This window comes from Stenella coeruleoalba (genome assembly GCF_951394435.1).
Source record: "Stenella coeruleoalba genome assembly, chromosome: 10".
Classification (NCBI taxonomy): Eukaryota; Metazoa; Chordata; class Mammalia; order Artiodactyla; family Delphinidae; genus Stenella; species Stenella coeruleoalba.
Window position 1 is genome coordinate 47,418,493 of NC_137156.1, and position 15,538 is coordinate 47,434,030.

At 33.7% G+C, this 15,538-nt stretch overlaps 1 protein-coding gene across 1 annotated transcript in view; it reads left to right on the forward strand.

Annotated features, from left to right (window-relative positions):
- KHDRBS2 (KH RNA binding domain containing, signal transduction associated 2) overlaps positions 1 to 15,538 on the forward strand; it is a gene marked incomplete at its 3' end in the record, with an annotated part of 661,356 nt that overhangs the window by 433,046 nt on the left and 212,772 nt on the right. The window lies entirely within an intron of this gene.

Sequence of the window (15,538 nt, forward strand, 5' to 3'; positions counted from 1 at the left end):
AAATTTGATTATGCTTTGAATTTGCATTTTTATGACTACTAATGAGATTTGTTATATTTTTGTATATTTATTGACGCTATTTTCTCTTTTGGGTAATCTTTGAATGATTTTTGCCTCTCCTGGGTTGTCTTTTGCGTTTATTTGTAAGAATTCTCTCTCTATATATGTTAGTAACCTTTTGTCATTTATATTTATTCTTTAAAACATTCCCTGGTTTGTGGTTTATCTTTTCATCCTCTTTTATGATGTTTGGTGAATATAGGTTATTCTTTGAATGTGGTAGAATTTATTAGATTCCCTTTTACAGAATATAATTTTTGTGTTTTATTTAAGAAATCCTCTCCTACTCTGAGATAGTAAAAATCTTCCCATAAGGTTTCTTTTAAAAATGATATTGTTTTTCTTTCAAATCGTTTGCCCAGCAACAGATTTCATGTATGGTATGTGAAAAAAGTTTTTTTCCCCTTCATGATCACCAATTAAATCAGTGCAATATATTGAGCAGTCTGTTCTTTGCCTACATGTGTGCAATACTGATGCTATCATGTGTCAGGCTTGTGTATACACATGGGCAGATCCATTTCCAAGTTCTCTGGTCCCTATTTTTCTTTCTGCAAGCCTATACAACACCAGTTTATTTTCGTAACTTTTTCATTGAGTCCTAACATGTAGTCATCCAAGTCCTCTTGTTCCCTCTTCAGGACCATCTTAGATTCCTTTGAGCCTGTTTTCCTTCATATAAATAGGATTGATATATTATTTGGGAAAGAATTAACATCTTTATGAGATTAAGTTAACTATCTTGGTACATGGCATATCTCTCCATTTATTTAACTTTGCCCTAATTTCCTTCAAAAAGTTTTATGTTTTTCTATATTAGTCTTTACCATCTTTTAGGCTTATATAATACATGTTAAATTTTTAAAATTTAAATTATTCTAAGTGACTTTTTATTGTATAGTAATTTAATTAAATCTTGTATATTAACATAATTTCCAGCAATATTACAAAACTTTCCTAATTCTAATAATTTGTCTGAAGGGTCTTTGGGTCTAGAAATTTAGAGCTGTGTGCATTACATTTAACTTAACAAAATATACAGTCTCTCAATGTTTTAAAACTCCTCCTGAATAACACTAGGAATGCAGAATTAAATAATTGCAATGTCCCTCTCAAATCCTATGTTACTTTCCAGTAATTTCTCAGTTTACTTCTGAATTCTTCATGTTTTCTTGATCTCAGACCTTCTTTGGATAAATTTCCTTCTGTCTAAAATATATTCTTTAAAAGCTAATTTTGTCAGCCTATTAGTAGTAATTCTCTCAGTTTTTATCTGTCTAAAATGTTTTTATTTTACCCTTGTTCACTGAAAGATACTTTCACGTGACATAGAATTCTGTGTCGCCAAATATTTTCTCTCATTATGTTGAAGATATTCAGCTTGCTTCCATAGTTGTTATTCAGAAGTCAGCCTTGACTGGTAGGGAATCTGTTTCCCTCTGGTTACTTTTAAGATGTTCTCTTCATTTTTGATGTACTACTGTTTTTACCCTGCAGTGTCTAAATGTGGTTTTATTTTTATGTATTCTACTTTAGATTTTTTAGGCTTACTAAATTTGTGGGCTAGATTTTTTCAACAATTCTAGAAGCTCTTGTAATTACAAAAGTGTCCTTTTCTTATTCCATTTTTTATGTCATTTTCAAACACTGATTATAATATATGGAATTTTCTCATTGTTTTTTTACTGTGGCTCTTAAATATTGTCCCTTATTCCTCTCATTTGCATGAATCTGTGTAAGTTCACAGATATTTCTTTGAGTTTACTTCATTTAATGTTATTTGATTTACTTTAATAATTATATCTTTAACTTATAAACATTCTATATTTCAATCCAATCAGATTCTATTGCCTTCTACTTCTTCTCAGTTATCCTCTTCTATCTATGTAAATGTATTGAACACACATACACCCTTTCTGCAATTCTGATACCTGAAGTCTTTCTGAAAGTCATTCCGCGCTTTGATGTCTGTGTTGATTCATACTCATGATGGCTTATTCTCTCATGTGTTTGATGAAGTGTGAGCTCAGAACCCTTGGAACTACACTGAGGCCAAAGATGCTTCCCAGGCTTCTGGGAGCACTGCCAAACAGGATGAGTTAACCAAATTTTTGGCTTGAAGGGCTTTGGGCCAATTGATATTATGAACATAGTCCCAAATCCCACATGAATGGGAATTTTTTTTCATTTTCACTCAGAGATAACATCATTTCAGGAAGGTATTTGCATTGGTTTTCTCTGTTAGATGATTTCTTTTTCCCTTACTTACCAACTAATGTGTCATCCTAAAAGGAGTCCTAAATTTTTTTCAGTTCTTTTATCTGATTTTTACCTTTCTAGTCCTAAAAGGTACTATATCTCCACCCCAGGTATGCATGCAGGCTTTTAAAAATCAAGCATTAGGCAGCATGTGTAAGTAGATTGTCCAAGGAAAAAGTTTGGCCATAGTGGTTTGTTTGTTTGTTTTTAATATGAATTAAAGAGTCTTTAAATTCTTTTGTGCTTTACAATTTTCAAAAGTTTCACACATATGATTTCGTGTAATAAAACCTTTTTCCCCCTACCCCTAAATTGCCCTGATCCACTTCCCTCCCCCACTGGTAACCATCAGGTTTGTTCTGTATATCTGTGAGTTTGCATCTTTTATTTTTTACTCACTAGTTTGTTATATTTTTTTAGATTCCACGTATAAGTGATGTCATACACTATTTGTCTTTCTCTGTCTGACTTATTTCACTCAACATAATGCCCTCCAAGTCCAACCATGTTGCTGCAAATGGCAAAATTTCATTCTTTTTTATGGCTGGGAGGTATTCCATTGCATATATGTACCACATCTTCTTTATTCATTCACCTGTTGATGGGCACGTAGGTTGCTTCCATACCTTTGGCCACAGAGCTTTTTAACTTTTCTGAAATAACATTTTCTAACCATTTGAGGCTTGCTTATTTTTATATCTACTCACCTATATAATTTTAAAAAATTTTAAAATATATTTTGTCCCTCTTGTTTAGGTCTAATATGTTTGGTCTAATATATTATGTCCCTCATGTTTAGGTCTAAAAGCTTTTACTGAATTTCTCATCCATAGTATCCAATATCCAGAAGGAAATAACTTTCATTTTTCCTTTTTTTTTAAGTCTTTATCCACATCTATACATAATTTTAAATGTATACATTACAATATATATGATGAGATGAGTATTGATCAAATAGATTATGTCACTTGCATAGGTTCTTAGAGAATCTGGTCAATATACAGCTCTTATGTAGAAACTAGCCATTATATATAATATTACAAAGTTAATAATTTTTACAAAATTGATAAAAATAGAAAATGAAATAATAAGATTCAATGTTGAATCATATATTCCCTTATGAGTAAATTTAGCCTTTACAAATTATAAAGAAACAAAACTGTTGTATTACATCATATCTTTTTTTGTTTTTTTAAATGGAAAGGAAGATTCTTGGAAGTGAAATATTAAGTTTCTCAAATACAAATGTCTATTAAGGGAATGTAAAATAGCAAGTAGGAATAAATGCTTCTGAAGTGCTCATTTGGTTGTTTCAGAGATAAAAAAATCAACAAAATAAGTCTGGTTATTTGGCAATATGGTTAATTTAAATCCATGCCATGATACCAATCTTGAGTGCATTTAATTCTGCACAGTCAGTACATGTTACTTGACCTATGAGTACTGGTGGACTCTGGAATTTTTCAGATTTATACAACTATAATATAATATGGTATGATATGATTTGATATATTAAAATATGACATACTGTGTCATAATAAGACTTAACATAGTATAAATTTAAATAATACATTTAGCAAGTTGAATAGATTTGTCATATACATAGATGTGTGCTATATTCTGACAGTAAAATCTTCATGTCATGTTGTACTATTTTTAATAAATGAAGTTATCAGACACCAAGAATTTTAAAGTTTTACAGAGAGCAGGAGTTGCCACAAATGATTTATAATCTCATCAGCATTGCCCTGCTTGAGGTTTATGAGATCATACTGTTCAATCAATTCCAAAAGCTATGAAGGGAAGCTCCATGTATATAAGTTGCTGGGGTTCACTCTGGTATTGGGTAAGCTACCTGCAGTATGTTACTAACATGGCTTTTTCTTAAAGGTGCTGTGACAATTTCAATTGTTATTTATTTTAAATGTGTAATAAATAGTTGTATTTTCCTTTATCCATGGAAAGATTGATTATAGATTCTGTCAGGCTCCAGAGGAAAATCAGATTGTTATGCCAGCCTTGATTTTTTTTTCTTTCTTCACTATGAGTGCCTATTCTTTATCATGAATGCTAGTTGATCATATGTGACAATTTTTAAGCTATAGTTATAGTTAAATGATGACATACAAAAAGGGACACCATGAAAAAGTGATGGAAATTTAAGAGAAAATTTTAATCATTCTTTTAACCTATATAGTGAAAGTTATATTTTCAAATTCTTTTTAGTCAATTTATGTATTTCACTTCATAAGTTGAAATGAGTGTGCTATTATATCCAAGACTCATCTAGAATACATTTTCCATGTATTTCTTAAAGACGTAATTAGAAAGTTACTGGAATCCATGAGTCTTAAAGAAAAATAAGGTGGGGGAGTCAACTTCAGGAAGGCTAGTCACTTAATGAAAGTCTATTTGACAATATTATCATTACTAAATTGTATTATTAAATGTGTCCCAAAGCAAGATTAGAGCTGTGCTCATCAGCACAATATTTGAAGGAGACCAGGTTATTGCCTCTCATGATTGTTCTCATATTCTGGACAGAAAAACTGCAAAAACACAGAAGGATGAACAAACACTGCATTGTACTGCTGGTCTCACTCAGAAATCCCAGGAGTGTGCTTGGACCTCTTCAAGCACCTGTAAGTCTCAAAAGGCACTGCTCTTGAAGTATCAGCAGAAAATACACGTATACACCTAGGGAAAAGCACAAGGAAAAAATGATGGTTTTACAAAACAACACACTAACTCAGTAACCTGGGACGGAATCTTCTAGATCGATCTTCTAATATAAGAAGGAAAGGAAACTCTTCAAAATAAAACTTACCTCTAAAATAAGAAAAAGTTCACAATTATCTATCAAAATAAAGTGACTGTGACATGGGCTTTTCATCATACCCCACAATATACTTCTATGTTCAGGTAAATTAAAACCAGGAGGCATTTTAAAAGATTTATAAAGATTGGGGAACTTCCTTCAGACTCAGTCCTCTGCCCTTTATGACGATCACAAAGAGGTAAAAACGAAGGTGGCTTTGTTTCTGTTATTAGCAGGGCAATATGCCAACCACCAGGTTTCGGTTGAATCAGCGTCATCTGCTCTTCACTGCACTAGCGGTGAAGATCAGACACTAAAGTGTGAACATGAGTGTCAGGTATCCCAGCGTGGATCGTGAGTGTAATAAAGGGGCAGGAAGGAGAGGTGCAGAGAAATTAAAATACTAAATGGAGAGTTAAAATACAAAGTGAAAATTTAACATCAAACATGAGCGAGATGGGAAAAATTAACTGGGTAAAAACTCACTATACGCAAGAGAAGGGAAATGGCAGTGAGACTGGAAGGTGGTGGACAGAAACCTCAGATGTAGCTCAGACTGAACACGAGAATGGTAATATTGCTCTTAATTTTTGTTCTGACAAAACCAGAGCTGGAAACAAGGAGTTGGCTACAGATGGTTTATTTACGAGGATATAGGTGTAGGTAGTTTACCCAATAACCAAAATTTAAGGAGTAGGCTGATTGAAAGAAAAGAGGACACAAAGACATAAAAGGTGTGTCGCGAACTGGTTACTACTGTGGCTCATTCTCATTGGTGCCCTCTACAGGGCCACGTGGAAGACACCTCAGGGACATCTCACCAAAGGAAAGGGGGGTTGGGACAATGTATGAAATGCTGTCCCCAGAGTCCTGAGTGCCTGTGTGGACCGAGTGCTTTCCCCAGGTTTCAGGAGAAAACAGCAACAACCAAACCTCAGGCATATATGTCTGGTTCTGAGCAAATATTTAAGCTACAAAAGGCCTACTTTAAAGAAGGAGGAAAGAAAATGAATAAAATTCTGAAATAATTAACAAATTCAAATCAAGATGCTATAAGTCAAAGGCGATATTAATAGAATAAGGAGGCAGAAGAAAAATTAGAGTATATAGTAAAATTGCCATGGAGAGAAGAACATTCCACAACTTGAATTCAACTATTATGTTTTGAAATTTGCAGAATTATTGAGACTGCCAGAAATGCTGAGTTTTCTTTTCAATAACTCTTCTCTGTGTTTCATAGAAGAGATAGCTAGCTGGGACCATGGACATCCTTGCAGATAGGGGGAGACCTGTGAATAGGTTCTGGCCAGTATAGAATGTTCTATGGGAGTTTCTAAAAATCTTTCTTAAGACAGTATATGAGATCTTTTTTCTCTTCGTCTCCATTTCATTCATCCAGTCTCAGAAAAGCAGATGCCACCCCTAGTAGACCTTGGGGTCAAAGTCCTGCAGCAATAATAGAAGGGGCTGACATTTAGAAAACCACATCAAACCTAAACCATCCACCTTGACTTTTAGGCAAAAAAGCAATATTTAAAATATCTCTGGGTCTTTATGTTTCCTGCTGCTGAACCTAATCCTACTGGATATAGAGACAAAATTCAGCAAATATGAAGTGTTGCTACTGTTGCTGCAGATTTATATCAATTAGCATTTTTATATATATGCACACATATATTTGATGTATATTTGATATATATATCAGTGTATATATTGGTTTACATCTGAGATATATATACACATATATATGTATTTGAAGTTCTCTGAGTAGCCATTGCTTTTCAAGACATTTTTATATTCCCAACTGATGCAGGATGAAAGAAGGTAGGAGACAGAAATCATTGTTAATATTTTAGTTTATTTCCTTTGAGTCTTTTTTTCCAATGACTAGGCTTTTAGTCACATAATTGTTATTATATTTATGCAATTTTAAAATTATTTTTCTATGGTATTACATAGTCTTAACACATAAATTTTAATGGCTATAAGTTGTTAAAGTATATGGGAAGTAAATGTAAAGGTTATAAAGTGTGAAGTTGTAAGAATAGTTTTGTTAGGCAACAAACTCAGTGACCAGATATGGGGATAGGCTCTAGATGGCTGTAGTAAGAACTCACTGGAACAACATACAGCCTGAGGAGCAGAGGATACAAAGGCTGAATCTATAGAGGAGGGTGGAACCCACAGCCAAAGAACATAAAACCATCAAACACTACCAGCTCTGTAAAGGCCAATGGCAGGGCAAGAGGTGGTCACAGCCAGGAGCTCACAGCTCAAGGGCAGGATCCTAACAGATAAGTACCCCCAAAAATGTGTGTGCCTGTGTGTGTGTGTGAGCATGTGCATGGGTACAAGGATGGCGGGAACAGGGCCTTGGCATTTCAGTAGGTTTTTGCTTAAGTGATTAGGTGTGGCAGGCAGAGTTAAGATGAAAGTGATCCTTAATATACCATGGTCACATTTGTGAGTGGCTTTTAACTTTTCTTTATAAATGATATTTCAATAAAGAAAAGTAAACATAACCCCATACACACACACACACAGGCATTCAATTTTTGAGATTACTTCCGTGAATCATTTAGGAGAAATGGAATTGCTGGGCCACAGTCCATTTTATGTTTTTTTAAATCTCTTTATAAAATTTTCTCAATCGCTTTCCATAAAAGTTCTAGCAAATAAGACTTCTACCAGTAATGGATTTGACCTTCTTCTTTAATCACACTGAGTATTATCAGAAATAATTAAAAGGAAAACAATCTGTGTTCGATGGGTGACAAAATCAATGTTATTCGGATTTACATTTCTTTGATTAATACAGAAAGTAGATATTTTCTTACAATTATATACTAATTTCAGTTCTTCTTCAATAAATTGTGTATTAATATCCTTTGCCTATCTATCAAACACATAATGCAATCCAATTTATTTATGCAGTAGTACATAAGGGACAAAACTTAGTGAATATTTTTTAAGACATGTGTATTAGTTTGCTTAGGGTTTCCCTAACAAAATACCACAGACTGGGTGGCTTAAACAACAGGAATTTTATTTTCTCACAGTTCTGGAGGCTGAAAATCTAAGACTGAGTTGTCAGCAGGTTTGGCTTTCTCTGAAGCCTCTCTCCTTGGCTTGTACATGGTCACCTCTTCTCCATGTCCTCACATGTTCACCCCTCAGTCTGGGTGTTGTCTGTGTCCTAATCTTTTCTTATAAGATCACCAGTCATATTGGATAAGGGTCACACACATGACCTTATTTCACCTTAATTACCTCTTGAAAGGCCCTGTCTCCAAAAACATTCACGTTCTGAGGTACTGGGCCAGGTTAGGACTTCAAAATATGAATTTTGTGGAGACACAGTTCAGCTTATAATATCCAAATGCTGAAAGATGGGATTTGTAAAGCAAGTAGGGGATACTTTTTGCTCAGTTTTCTTGAAGAGGTTTCTAGACAAGGAAGTTAAAAATAATATTTGTTTCATGGATAGTTAATCCTAACAACATTGTTGAAGGTAGGCTGGATTAGAGAAAAAATGGAAATGAGTGACCAGCTGGAAGACTCTTGGAACAGCCTAGGAAGGTAACCTTGAGGTTCTCAACCATGTTGTAGCCAGCAGACAGGGCAAGAGGACTATTCAGGAAGCATTTTCTGATTCTTAGACAAGTTATCTACAACCTTCTCCAACAAGAACAGGCCTGGAGGATATAACAAAAACCTTTGGTTATGGTGGCTGTGACAACAATGATATGGTGGAAGGGCAAAGTTCTAAAGCATCCCTGCTGTCCTGGGTCCTCTTAGCTGCCCACCTCCAGAGCCCCCACACTCCCTTAAAGAGCATTGCCTCAGCCTGCCCTCAGCGACTGCCTAAGCTGGACTGACAGGAGCTCTGTGCTAGGGAGTTAACGATATGAAATGCAGGTTTGTATCTGCATCCTTCCTGTTAGGAGGTTGAGGCTCTGAAGGTTACTCAAGGATGAAGAGTTAGTAAGCATCAAGGCCTAGATTTGACCGAGGTCTCTGGGTGACAAAGCCTACCCTGCCCTGCTGAGGAGCTTTGATTTTAGGAAGCATTCATATCTGAACATTCTTTTGTTTTTCAAAGTTCAGACAGACTAAGTTAACTGAGATGCTAGTAAATTTATTTACATTAAGATGGCCCGTGGGTACCAGCACTGCCACCTCAGCCAGTGAGTCGTGAGTCCTACCACAGTGAAAGTATTGCAGCATGCTGGTCCCTGTTTCTGCCATAAGGTTAAGATTAGTTCTAATAAACCTTTAAGCACAAGGGGGAGCTTAAGAGATCTTTATCCACTATAAAATTCTGAAGATGGTAATCATGGTCTATGATTCATATTTGCATTTTTTAGCTTAAGTATAGTTGATTCACAACAATGTGCCAATTAATAACATTTTATGAATCTTGTTGAAAGCTCCTTCTGTGTCTTTGGGAAAGATTTAGTTTAAAAAAATACCTAATTTCTCTGAGGAACACTACTTGTCAGGCCATTGACGTCCAAAGTCAACGCTGAGGACAGGTACGTTATCTTAGACTTGGCACTTTGATTATTAAAATAAGCCCATTATTGATAATCCTAAGAAGGATGCTAAATTCTCTATTTTAGAGCACATTAAAGAGATTTTTAGTTTGAATAAAATTTAAGTTTGTATACTTTTTAGTTTATTTTTATAAGGAAATTATTTTAAAATAGCCTGATGTTATTAACATGTAAATAACTTCTACGTGATGTTTGAAAACAGAAATAGTTCTTTTAATAGAAAAAAGTATTACTATTAAAGCTCAGTTTTCAAAGAGGTAAAATCATTCCTCTCAGACAAATATTACAGAAATCTGTGTCAAAGTTTCTATTTAACCCATTAATTAATGAGGGAAGCAGTGATACTGTGATTGGCTCAAGGAGCATTTAGGAAATTAGGGTACTTATAGGTAATTTAATGAAGAAATGTTAAGATAGTATACAAATGGTTAGTTAGATACAAACTGGTTAGTATCTAACAGGCCATCAATCATTATAGTTATCTGTTCCACCAGACAGAAATAATTTGCATCTCTACTGGAGGAAATCTATTGAATACAAATTAGCAAGCAAAGTCTGGGACCTTTAATGAAGAGTAACAGTGAGAGGAACCAAATTCCTCCCTGGACAATCCTTGGGTAGCTGTTGCTCATATGTGATATTTAAGGATGATGCTGCCCATCTGGTTGCTTTTTTTCTAAGTTTTGAATAATCTTTCTGGCAATTAAATGCTTAAATGCAAATTTGTGTGCAGATACCTTTATTTAAATATTCAAAATTATATGTGTCTACTTTTCATCTCAACATAGGCTGAAAGTATAAATAAGAAAATTTTCCTGTCTGCAAATAGTTTACAGTATAAAAGGGAAGCAAATAGGTATAGAGTGTATTATAATAAATGCAATAAAAGATATATGAATGAGTGATGGTAGGATTCTGAAGTGCTCCAGGGATTTCAGGTCTTGGTGATCAGGGAAATTCCTTAAAGAGGTGACATTGAAAAACAGATAAGATGTATGAGACTCATGGAATCTGGTAAAAAGAAAATATACCTCTATCTCTCTCAGTATATAATTTTTGGTGGATTTCCTTCTATCTTCATTTCTATATGGGGAGTTTTATACAATGTTGTACATATAATATTGTGACCTGCTTGTTCATTTGTATATATATTAAGCAATTTTCTATAGATATGTTAAGCGTTTGGAGTTTGGATGTGGAGGAAATAGAGGCAGGGTAGTCAGTTTCAAAAATGGTGTTTCATAAAGTGTGAGCTCCAGATCACCTGTATCAGAATTAAGAGGCTTGTTTAAAAGGCAGTTTCCTGAAGCCACTTCCCCATGACCATCTTGCCTTGTCTTGTACCCACAGTCCCTGTGTATAGTCAGGCACATCATGATATGTAAGCAATTACTTTCTAAACTGAACTTTAGGAGTTAGTATGGTAACAGATGTTTCGCTAAGGGATTAGAGATTACCAAAAGTGTACCAGTGAGGAAACTAAGGAGAAGAGGAATGCAAAAGTATATAACAAATATCAATTATGGAAAGGCAGTGATTTCTCAGTTTAACAACAATAACATCAGTTTATAACATTAAGCAGAAGCAGTCATTTTTAAAGAATTTTATCAAATATATTCTAACCTGTAAAATACAATTAATTGATTATATTCATTGCTCTGAAATAACATACCTATATATGTAAATAACTTACAAATTGTTGGGGAAATATAATTAAAAGCAAAATCTTCTCCCAATCCAGAAACCCTCTCCACAAACGTAGTAGAGAAAGAAAATAGTTTTATTATTGAATAAGCATTAAACAAGAATGATATGTGCAACACAGGCAAACCACTAAAAGAATATAAAACCAGAAAGTAATCTTACCCTTTTATATACAACCAATACAACCCATTCCACATACGTTTTCAAGATGGACAATAGCTAGTCCTCAAGTAAGAGGATTTGACAGCATCATTCGTCACACAGAGTTCATCCTAACTTTATCTGGTTATTGGGGTAACCATCTGTATTGGCTAATTGGCTTTATCCAGAGGAGAAAAAACCCATATCTTTATGACAGGAAGTAATTTTACAACCTGGAGCAAGGCCCCAACCAAAGTTAGGCTCCTACCTCCCAACAGAAACTGGGAGGTAGGGGTGTTATTTATCTTGATGCTTGCATTTCAAAGAGATGGCTTCCAAGTCTTTCTTCAGGTCATAAAGCTGACAAAAGGCCTATCTAGTCTTCAAAAGGATTTATATACATTTCAAAGAGAGGAGAAAGTGCTTATAATCACAAGTTTTCTAAATTTCAGTCAGCCCTCCTTATCTGCAGTTTCCTCTTCTGAGGATTCAATCAACTGAGAATCAAAAATATTTGAAAAAAAATAATTTCAGAAAGTTCCAAAAAGCAAAACTTGAATTTAGTACTGACTGGCAACTGTTTACATAGCATTTACATTGTATTAGGTATTATAAGTAAACTAGAGATAATTTAAATTATATAGGAGGATGTGCCTTGGTTATATGCAAATGCTACATCATTTTATATAAGGGATTGAGCATACCCAGAATAAAATTAGAACCACTTTCTCCAGGTAGGTAAATGCTTGTTGTTTGTATTAAATGACCACAATACATTTTACATTAAATAAAATATTTACTCAGTAAATTTATGACAAAAGTATATTTCTCAGGAAAATTTATGATAGTTATAATTTATTTATTCTCTTTCTCTACAACACTGAAAACCATCATACATGAATTGTCATAACGATCATTTTCTGGAACAAAATATAGGTACAGCTCAGAAATATTGTGGGTTTGGTTCCTGAACACCACAATAAAGCGTATGCCACAATAAAGGGAGTCACATGAAATTTTTGGTTTCTCAGCACATATAAAAGTTATGTTTATATTATAGTCTCTGAAGTGTGCAATAGAATTATATCTAAGAAAACAAAGTACAGACCTTAAATTAAAAATAATGTTGTTGGAAAAACGATACTGATAGACTTGCTCAACGCAGGGTTGCCACAAACCTTCAATTTGTAAAATACGCAATATCTGGAAAGCTCAATAAAGTGAAACAATAAAATGAGATATATCTATAACATTTCTTTCTATTTTTAAAAGGCACTGAAGGAAAATTTATTATAAATGCAATTTAAAAGATCTTTTACTGTTATTATGTAATAAATTATGCTTATCAGGTATATTTTTCTGCAAGGGCTCTATCTTATATTTTTAGAACCACCAGATTCTGCAGTGTTTATTTTTGGAGTCATTACTTCATGCAACAATTTAAAGCCTACAAGGAATATCTTCTAATTTTGAGAATTGAATTATAAATCTCTGTAATTATTATAGGACTTCTTAGTGGATAGAGAAAACTCTATATGCAAATAATTTATTCATAATATTTTAAAGTTTTAACTCTAGTTTCTCATATGGAAATATACTCAAATAGAGAAATATTTAAAATAGAGCAAAACCCAGCTCAGGTCAGATTTTTCTGACCTCATTGCCAAGAGGTAGACACCAGTCATGCACTGTGACCAACCAGGAAGGCAGTGTACAACAGTACACATGCAACATGTCTATATGACTTATTCTATGGAAATTGTAGCCACTTTGGGGTAAATAAGGGTAGCAACTGTGGTTTAGAGTATCTATTATATCAGAAATTGACTTATAAATTGATATACAAAATATTCTTCATGCAGAATGTAATTTGATCCATAGTCTGTAATTTGGTCTATATTGCCTTTGTCTAAAAATGGTAATTAAAGTAATAGTAGGGAAATGAGGGTGCACATCTTCTATGAAATACTACGTTTTTTTGAGAGACTGGTAGATAGAGAGGATTTCTCAGATTTAGTCTCCCCACGTCCACCATCATCACAACCTCCCAGTAGTAGTTAGTGAGAAATGTTCTAAAATTCCATTGAGATCAACTCCGATCTCATAGGTGAATCAGAATTGGGAAATGATAATCTTTAACATCAGACTATTCGTAATGTAGGAAAATGCTTTTAATATCCATGTTTGCCTTTAAAAGCTACAGGTGTTTTGAATGACTTTTATTTACGTGGGCTCATATGTCAGTCATACTTATTTTTAAAAGACACATTCTGGGAATTCCCTGGTGGTCCAGTGGTTAGGACTCTGAACTTTCACTGCCAAGGGCACAGGTTCAATCTTGGGTCAGAGAACTAAGGGCTTGGCCAAAAATAAATAAATAAATAAAAATTAAAAATTAAAAAAAGACATTCTATAAAAATTCAAAATTTCTCCCCTGAAAATATCATGATGTGTATCATTTTAAACAAAAACTAAATAATTAAAATTCCGAGAATTTTCCTTGTTCATTGTTAAGTAAATTTTTTCTCTTTCTAAGCATGTAATATTTATGTAAACCAGCTTGCCGGGGAAAAATGCAAAGCAGATAGAGTTTCCAAAGTGGGGATATTGGGCTCTGTTGATTGATTTAATTCAGCCAGTATTGACTGAACAGAGACTAAGTTTAAGGTGAGATATAATAAAATGCAGAAATGAATAAGAGACAAGGAATATAAAGATAAATACTCAGATAAATCTACAACAGGATATTGAGTACAATGAAAAAGTTTTACATGATTTTAGAAGGAGAGAGAATTGGGCTATCAGGAAGGTATACAGAAGCTATTCATTCCTTCATTTAAGTGTAAATTTATTTTTACTTATTTGCTTATTTATTGTTTGAATTTCTACTTTGTGCAGGCAATGTTCTGGTCACTGGGGTTAAACTAGGGAACAAGACAAATTTCCTGCTCTTAGGCTATTTCCCTGTTACATGTGATTGATTATAGCCTTAAGAAGTGGATGGAATATCAATAAGGGTAAATGAAGTGAAATCTTTCCAGGCAGTGGGAAATCCAAGGATCCTGGCAAAAATGTGTGAGAAAATAGGAAATAGGAAGGAAACTATTTGGCTGGAGTGTAAGGTACATACAGGAATTAGTAGAATTTAAGGTGAGAAGAGGAGTTGAAACACCAGTAGGATCAATAGGAAAGTGGTATTTACTGAAGGTTTTAGAGGAGAGAACACTGTAACCGAAGGTGCTTTGGTGAGGATTAAATGTGATGATAAATGAGAGAGGTCGGGCCAGAGTCCGCTGATGCTAGTTGAGATCACTTTTATAGTCCAGGTGAAAGGTAATAAAGTATCTGAAATCATGGAAAAGATTTTGATAAATATGGTGATTTGAAACCTTTATTTTTGTCTGAGAGATAGCACTCTATATCCAGTAGACTTTTAGAAATAGAATCACAAATTAGAAATGGCATCATTCCCTTCCTTCATCCCCTTACCCAAAGGCAATAGGAGAAATCCAAAAAAAGCTCAGATTTTAAACCAGTGTGAATATTAACAATGGTTTAATTCTCATTATTTGAAACAGAAAAGATTGACACATTAAACACATTAAAGAAATTTTTTAAAAAATTAAGGGTTCATTAAGGGTTCATTCAATGAAAAGAGAAGTGAAAATATTAAATGTGATAGGTCAAATGATAATTAGATACACTGACAATTATATATTAAAAAATAAATCCTGGGCTTTTTGATAAAAATGTAGAATCGTGGTTATTATAATTGAAACTCTTCTTAAAAGAAAGTCATCCAAATAAGCTTTCTATTTGCTTGTGGAAAATATAATGGCCTAATAATGTCTAATAAGAAGATGCATATCACATGGAGATGTCAATAATAATGATGTCAATAATAATATCACATGGAGATGTCAATAATAAGTGAATTTTTTTAGATATAATACAAATGCCATACCTTTCATCCTTTTAAAGTGGATGTTAGTATATTCAC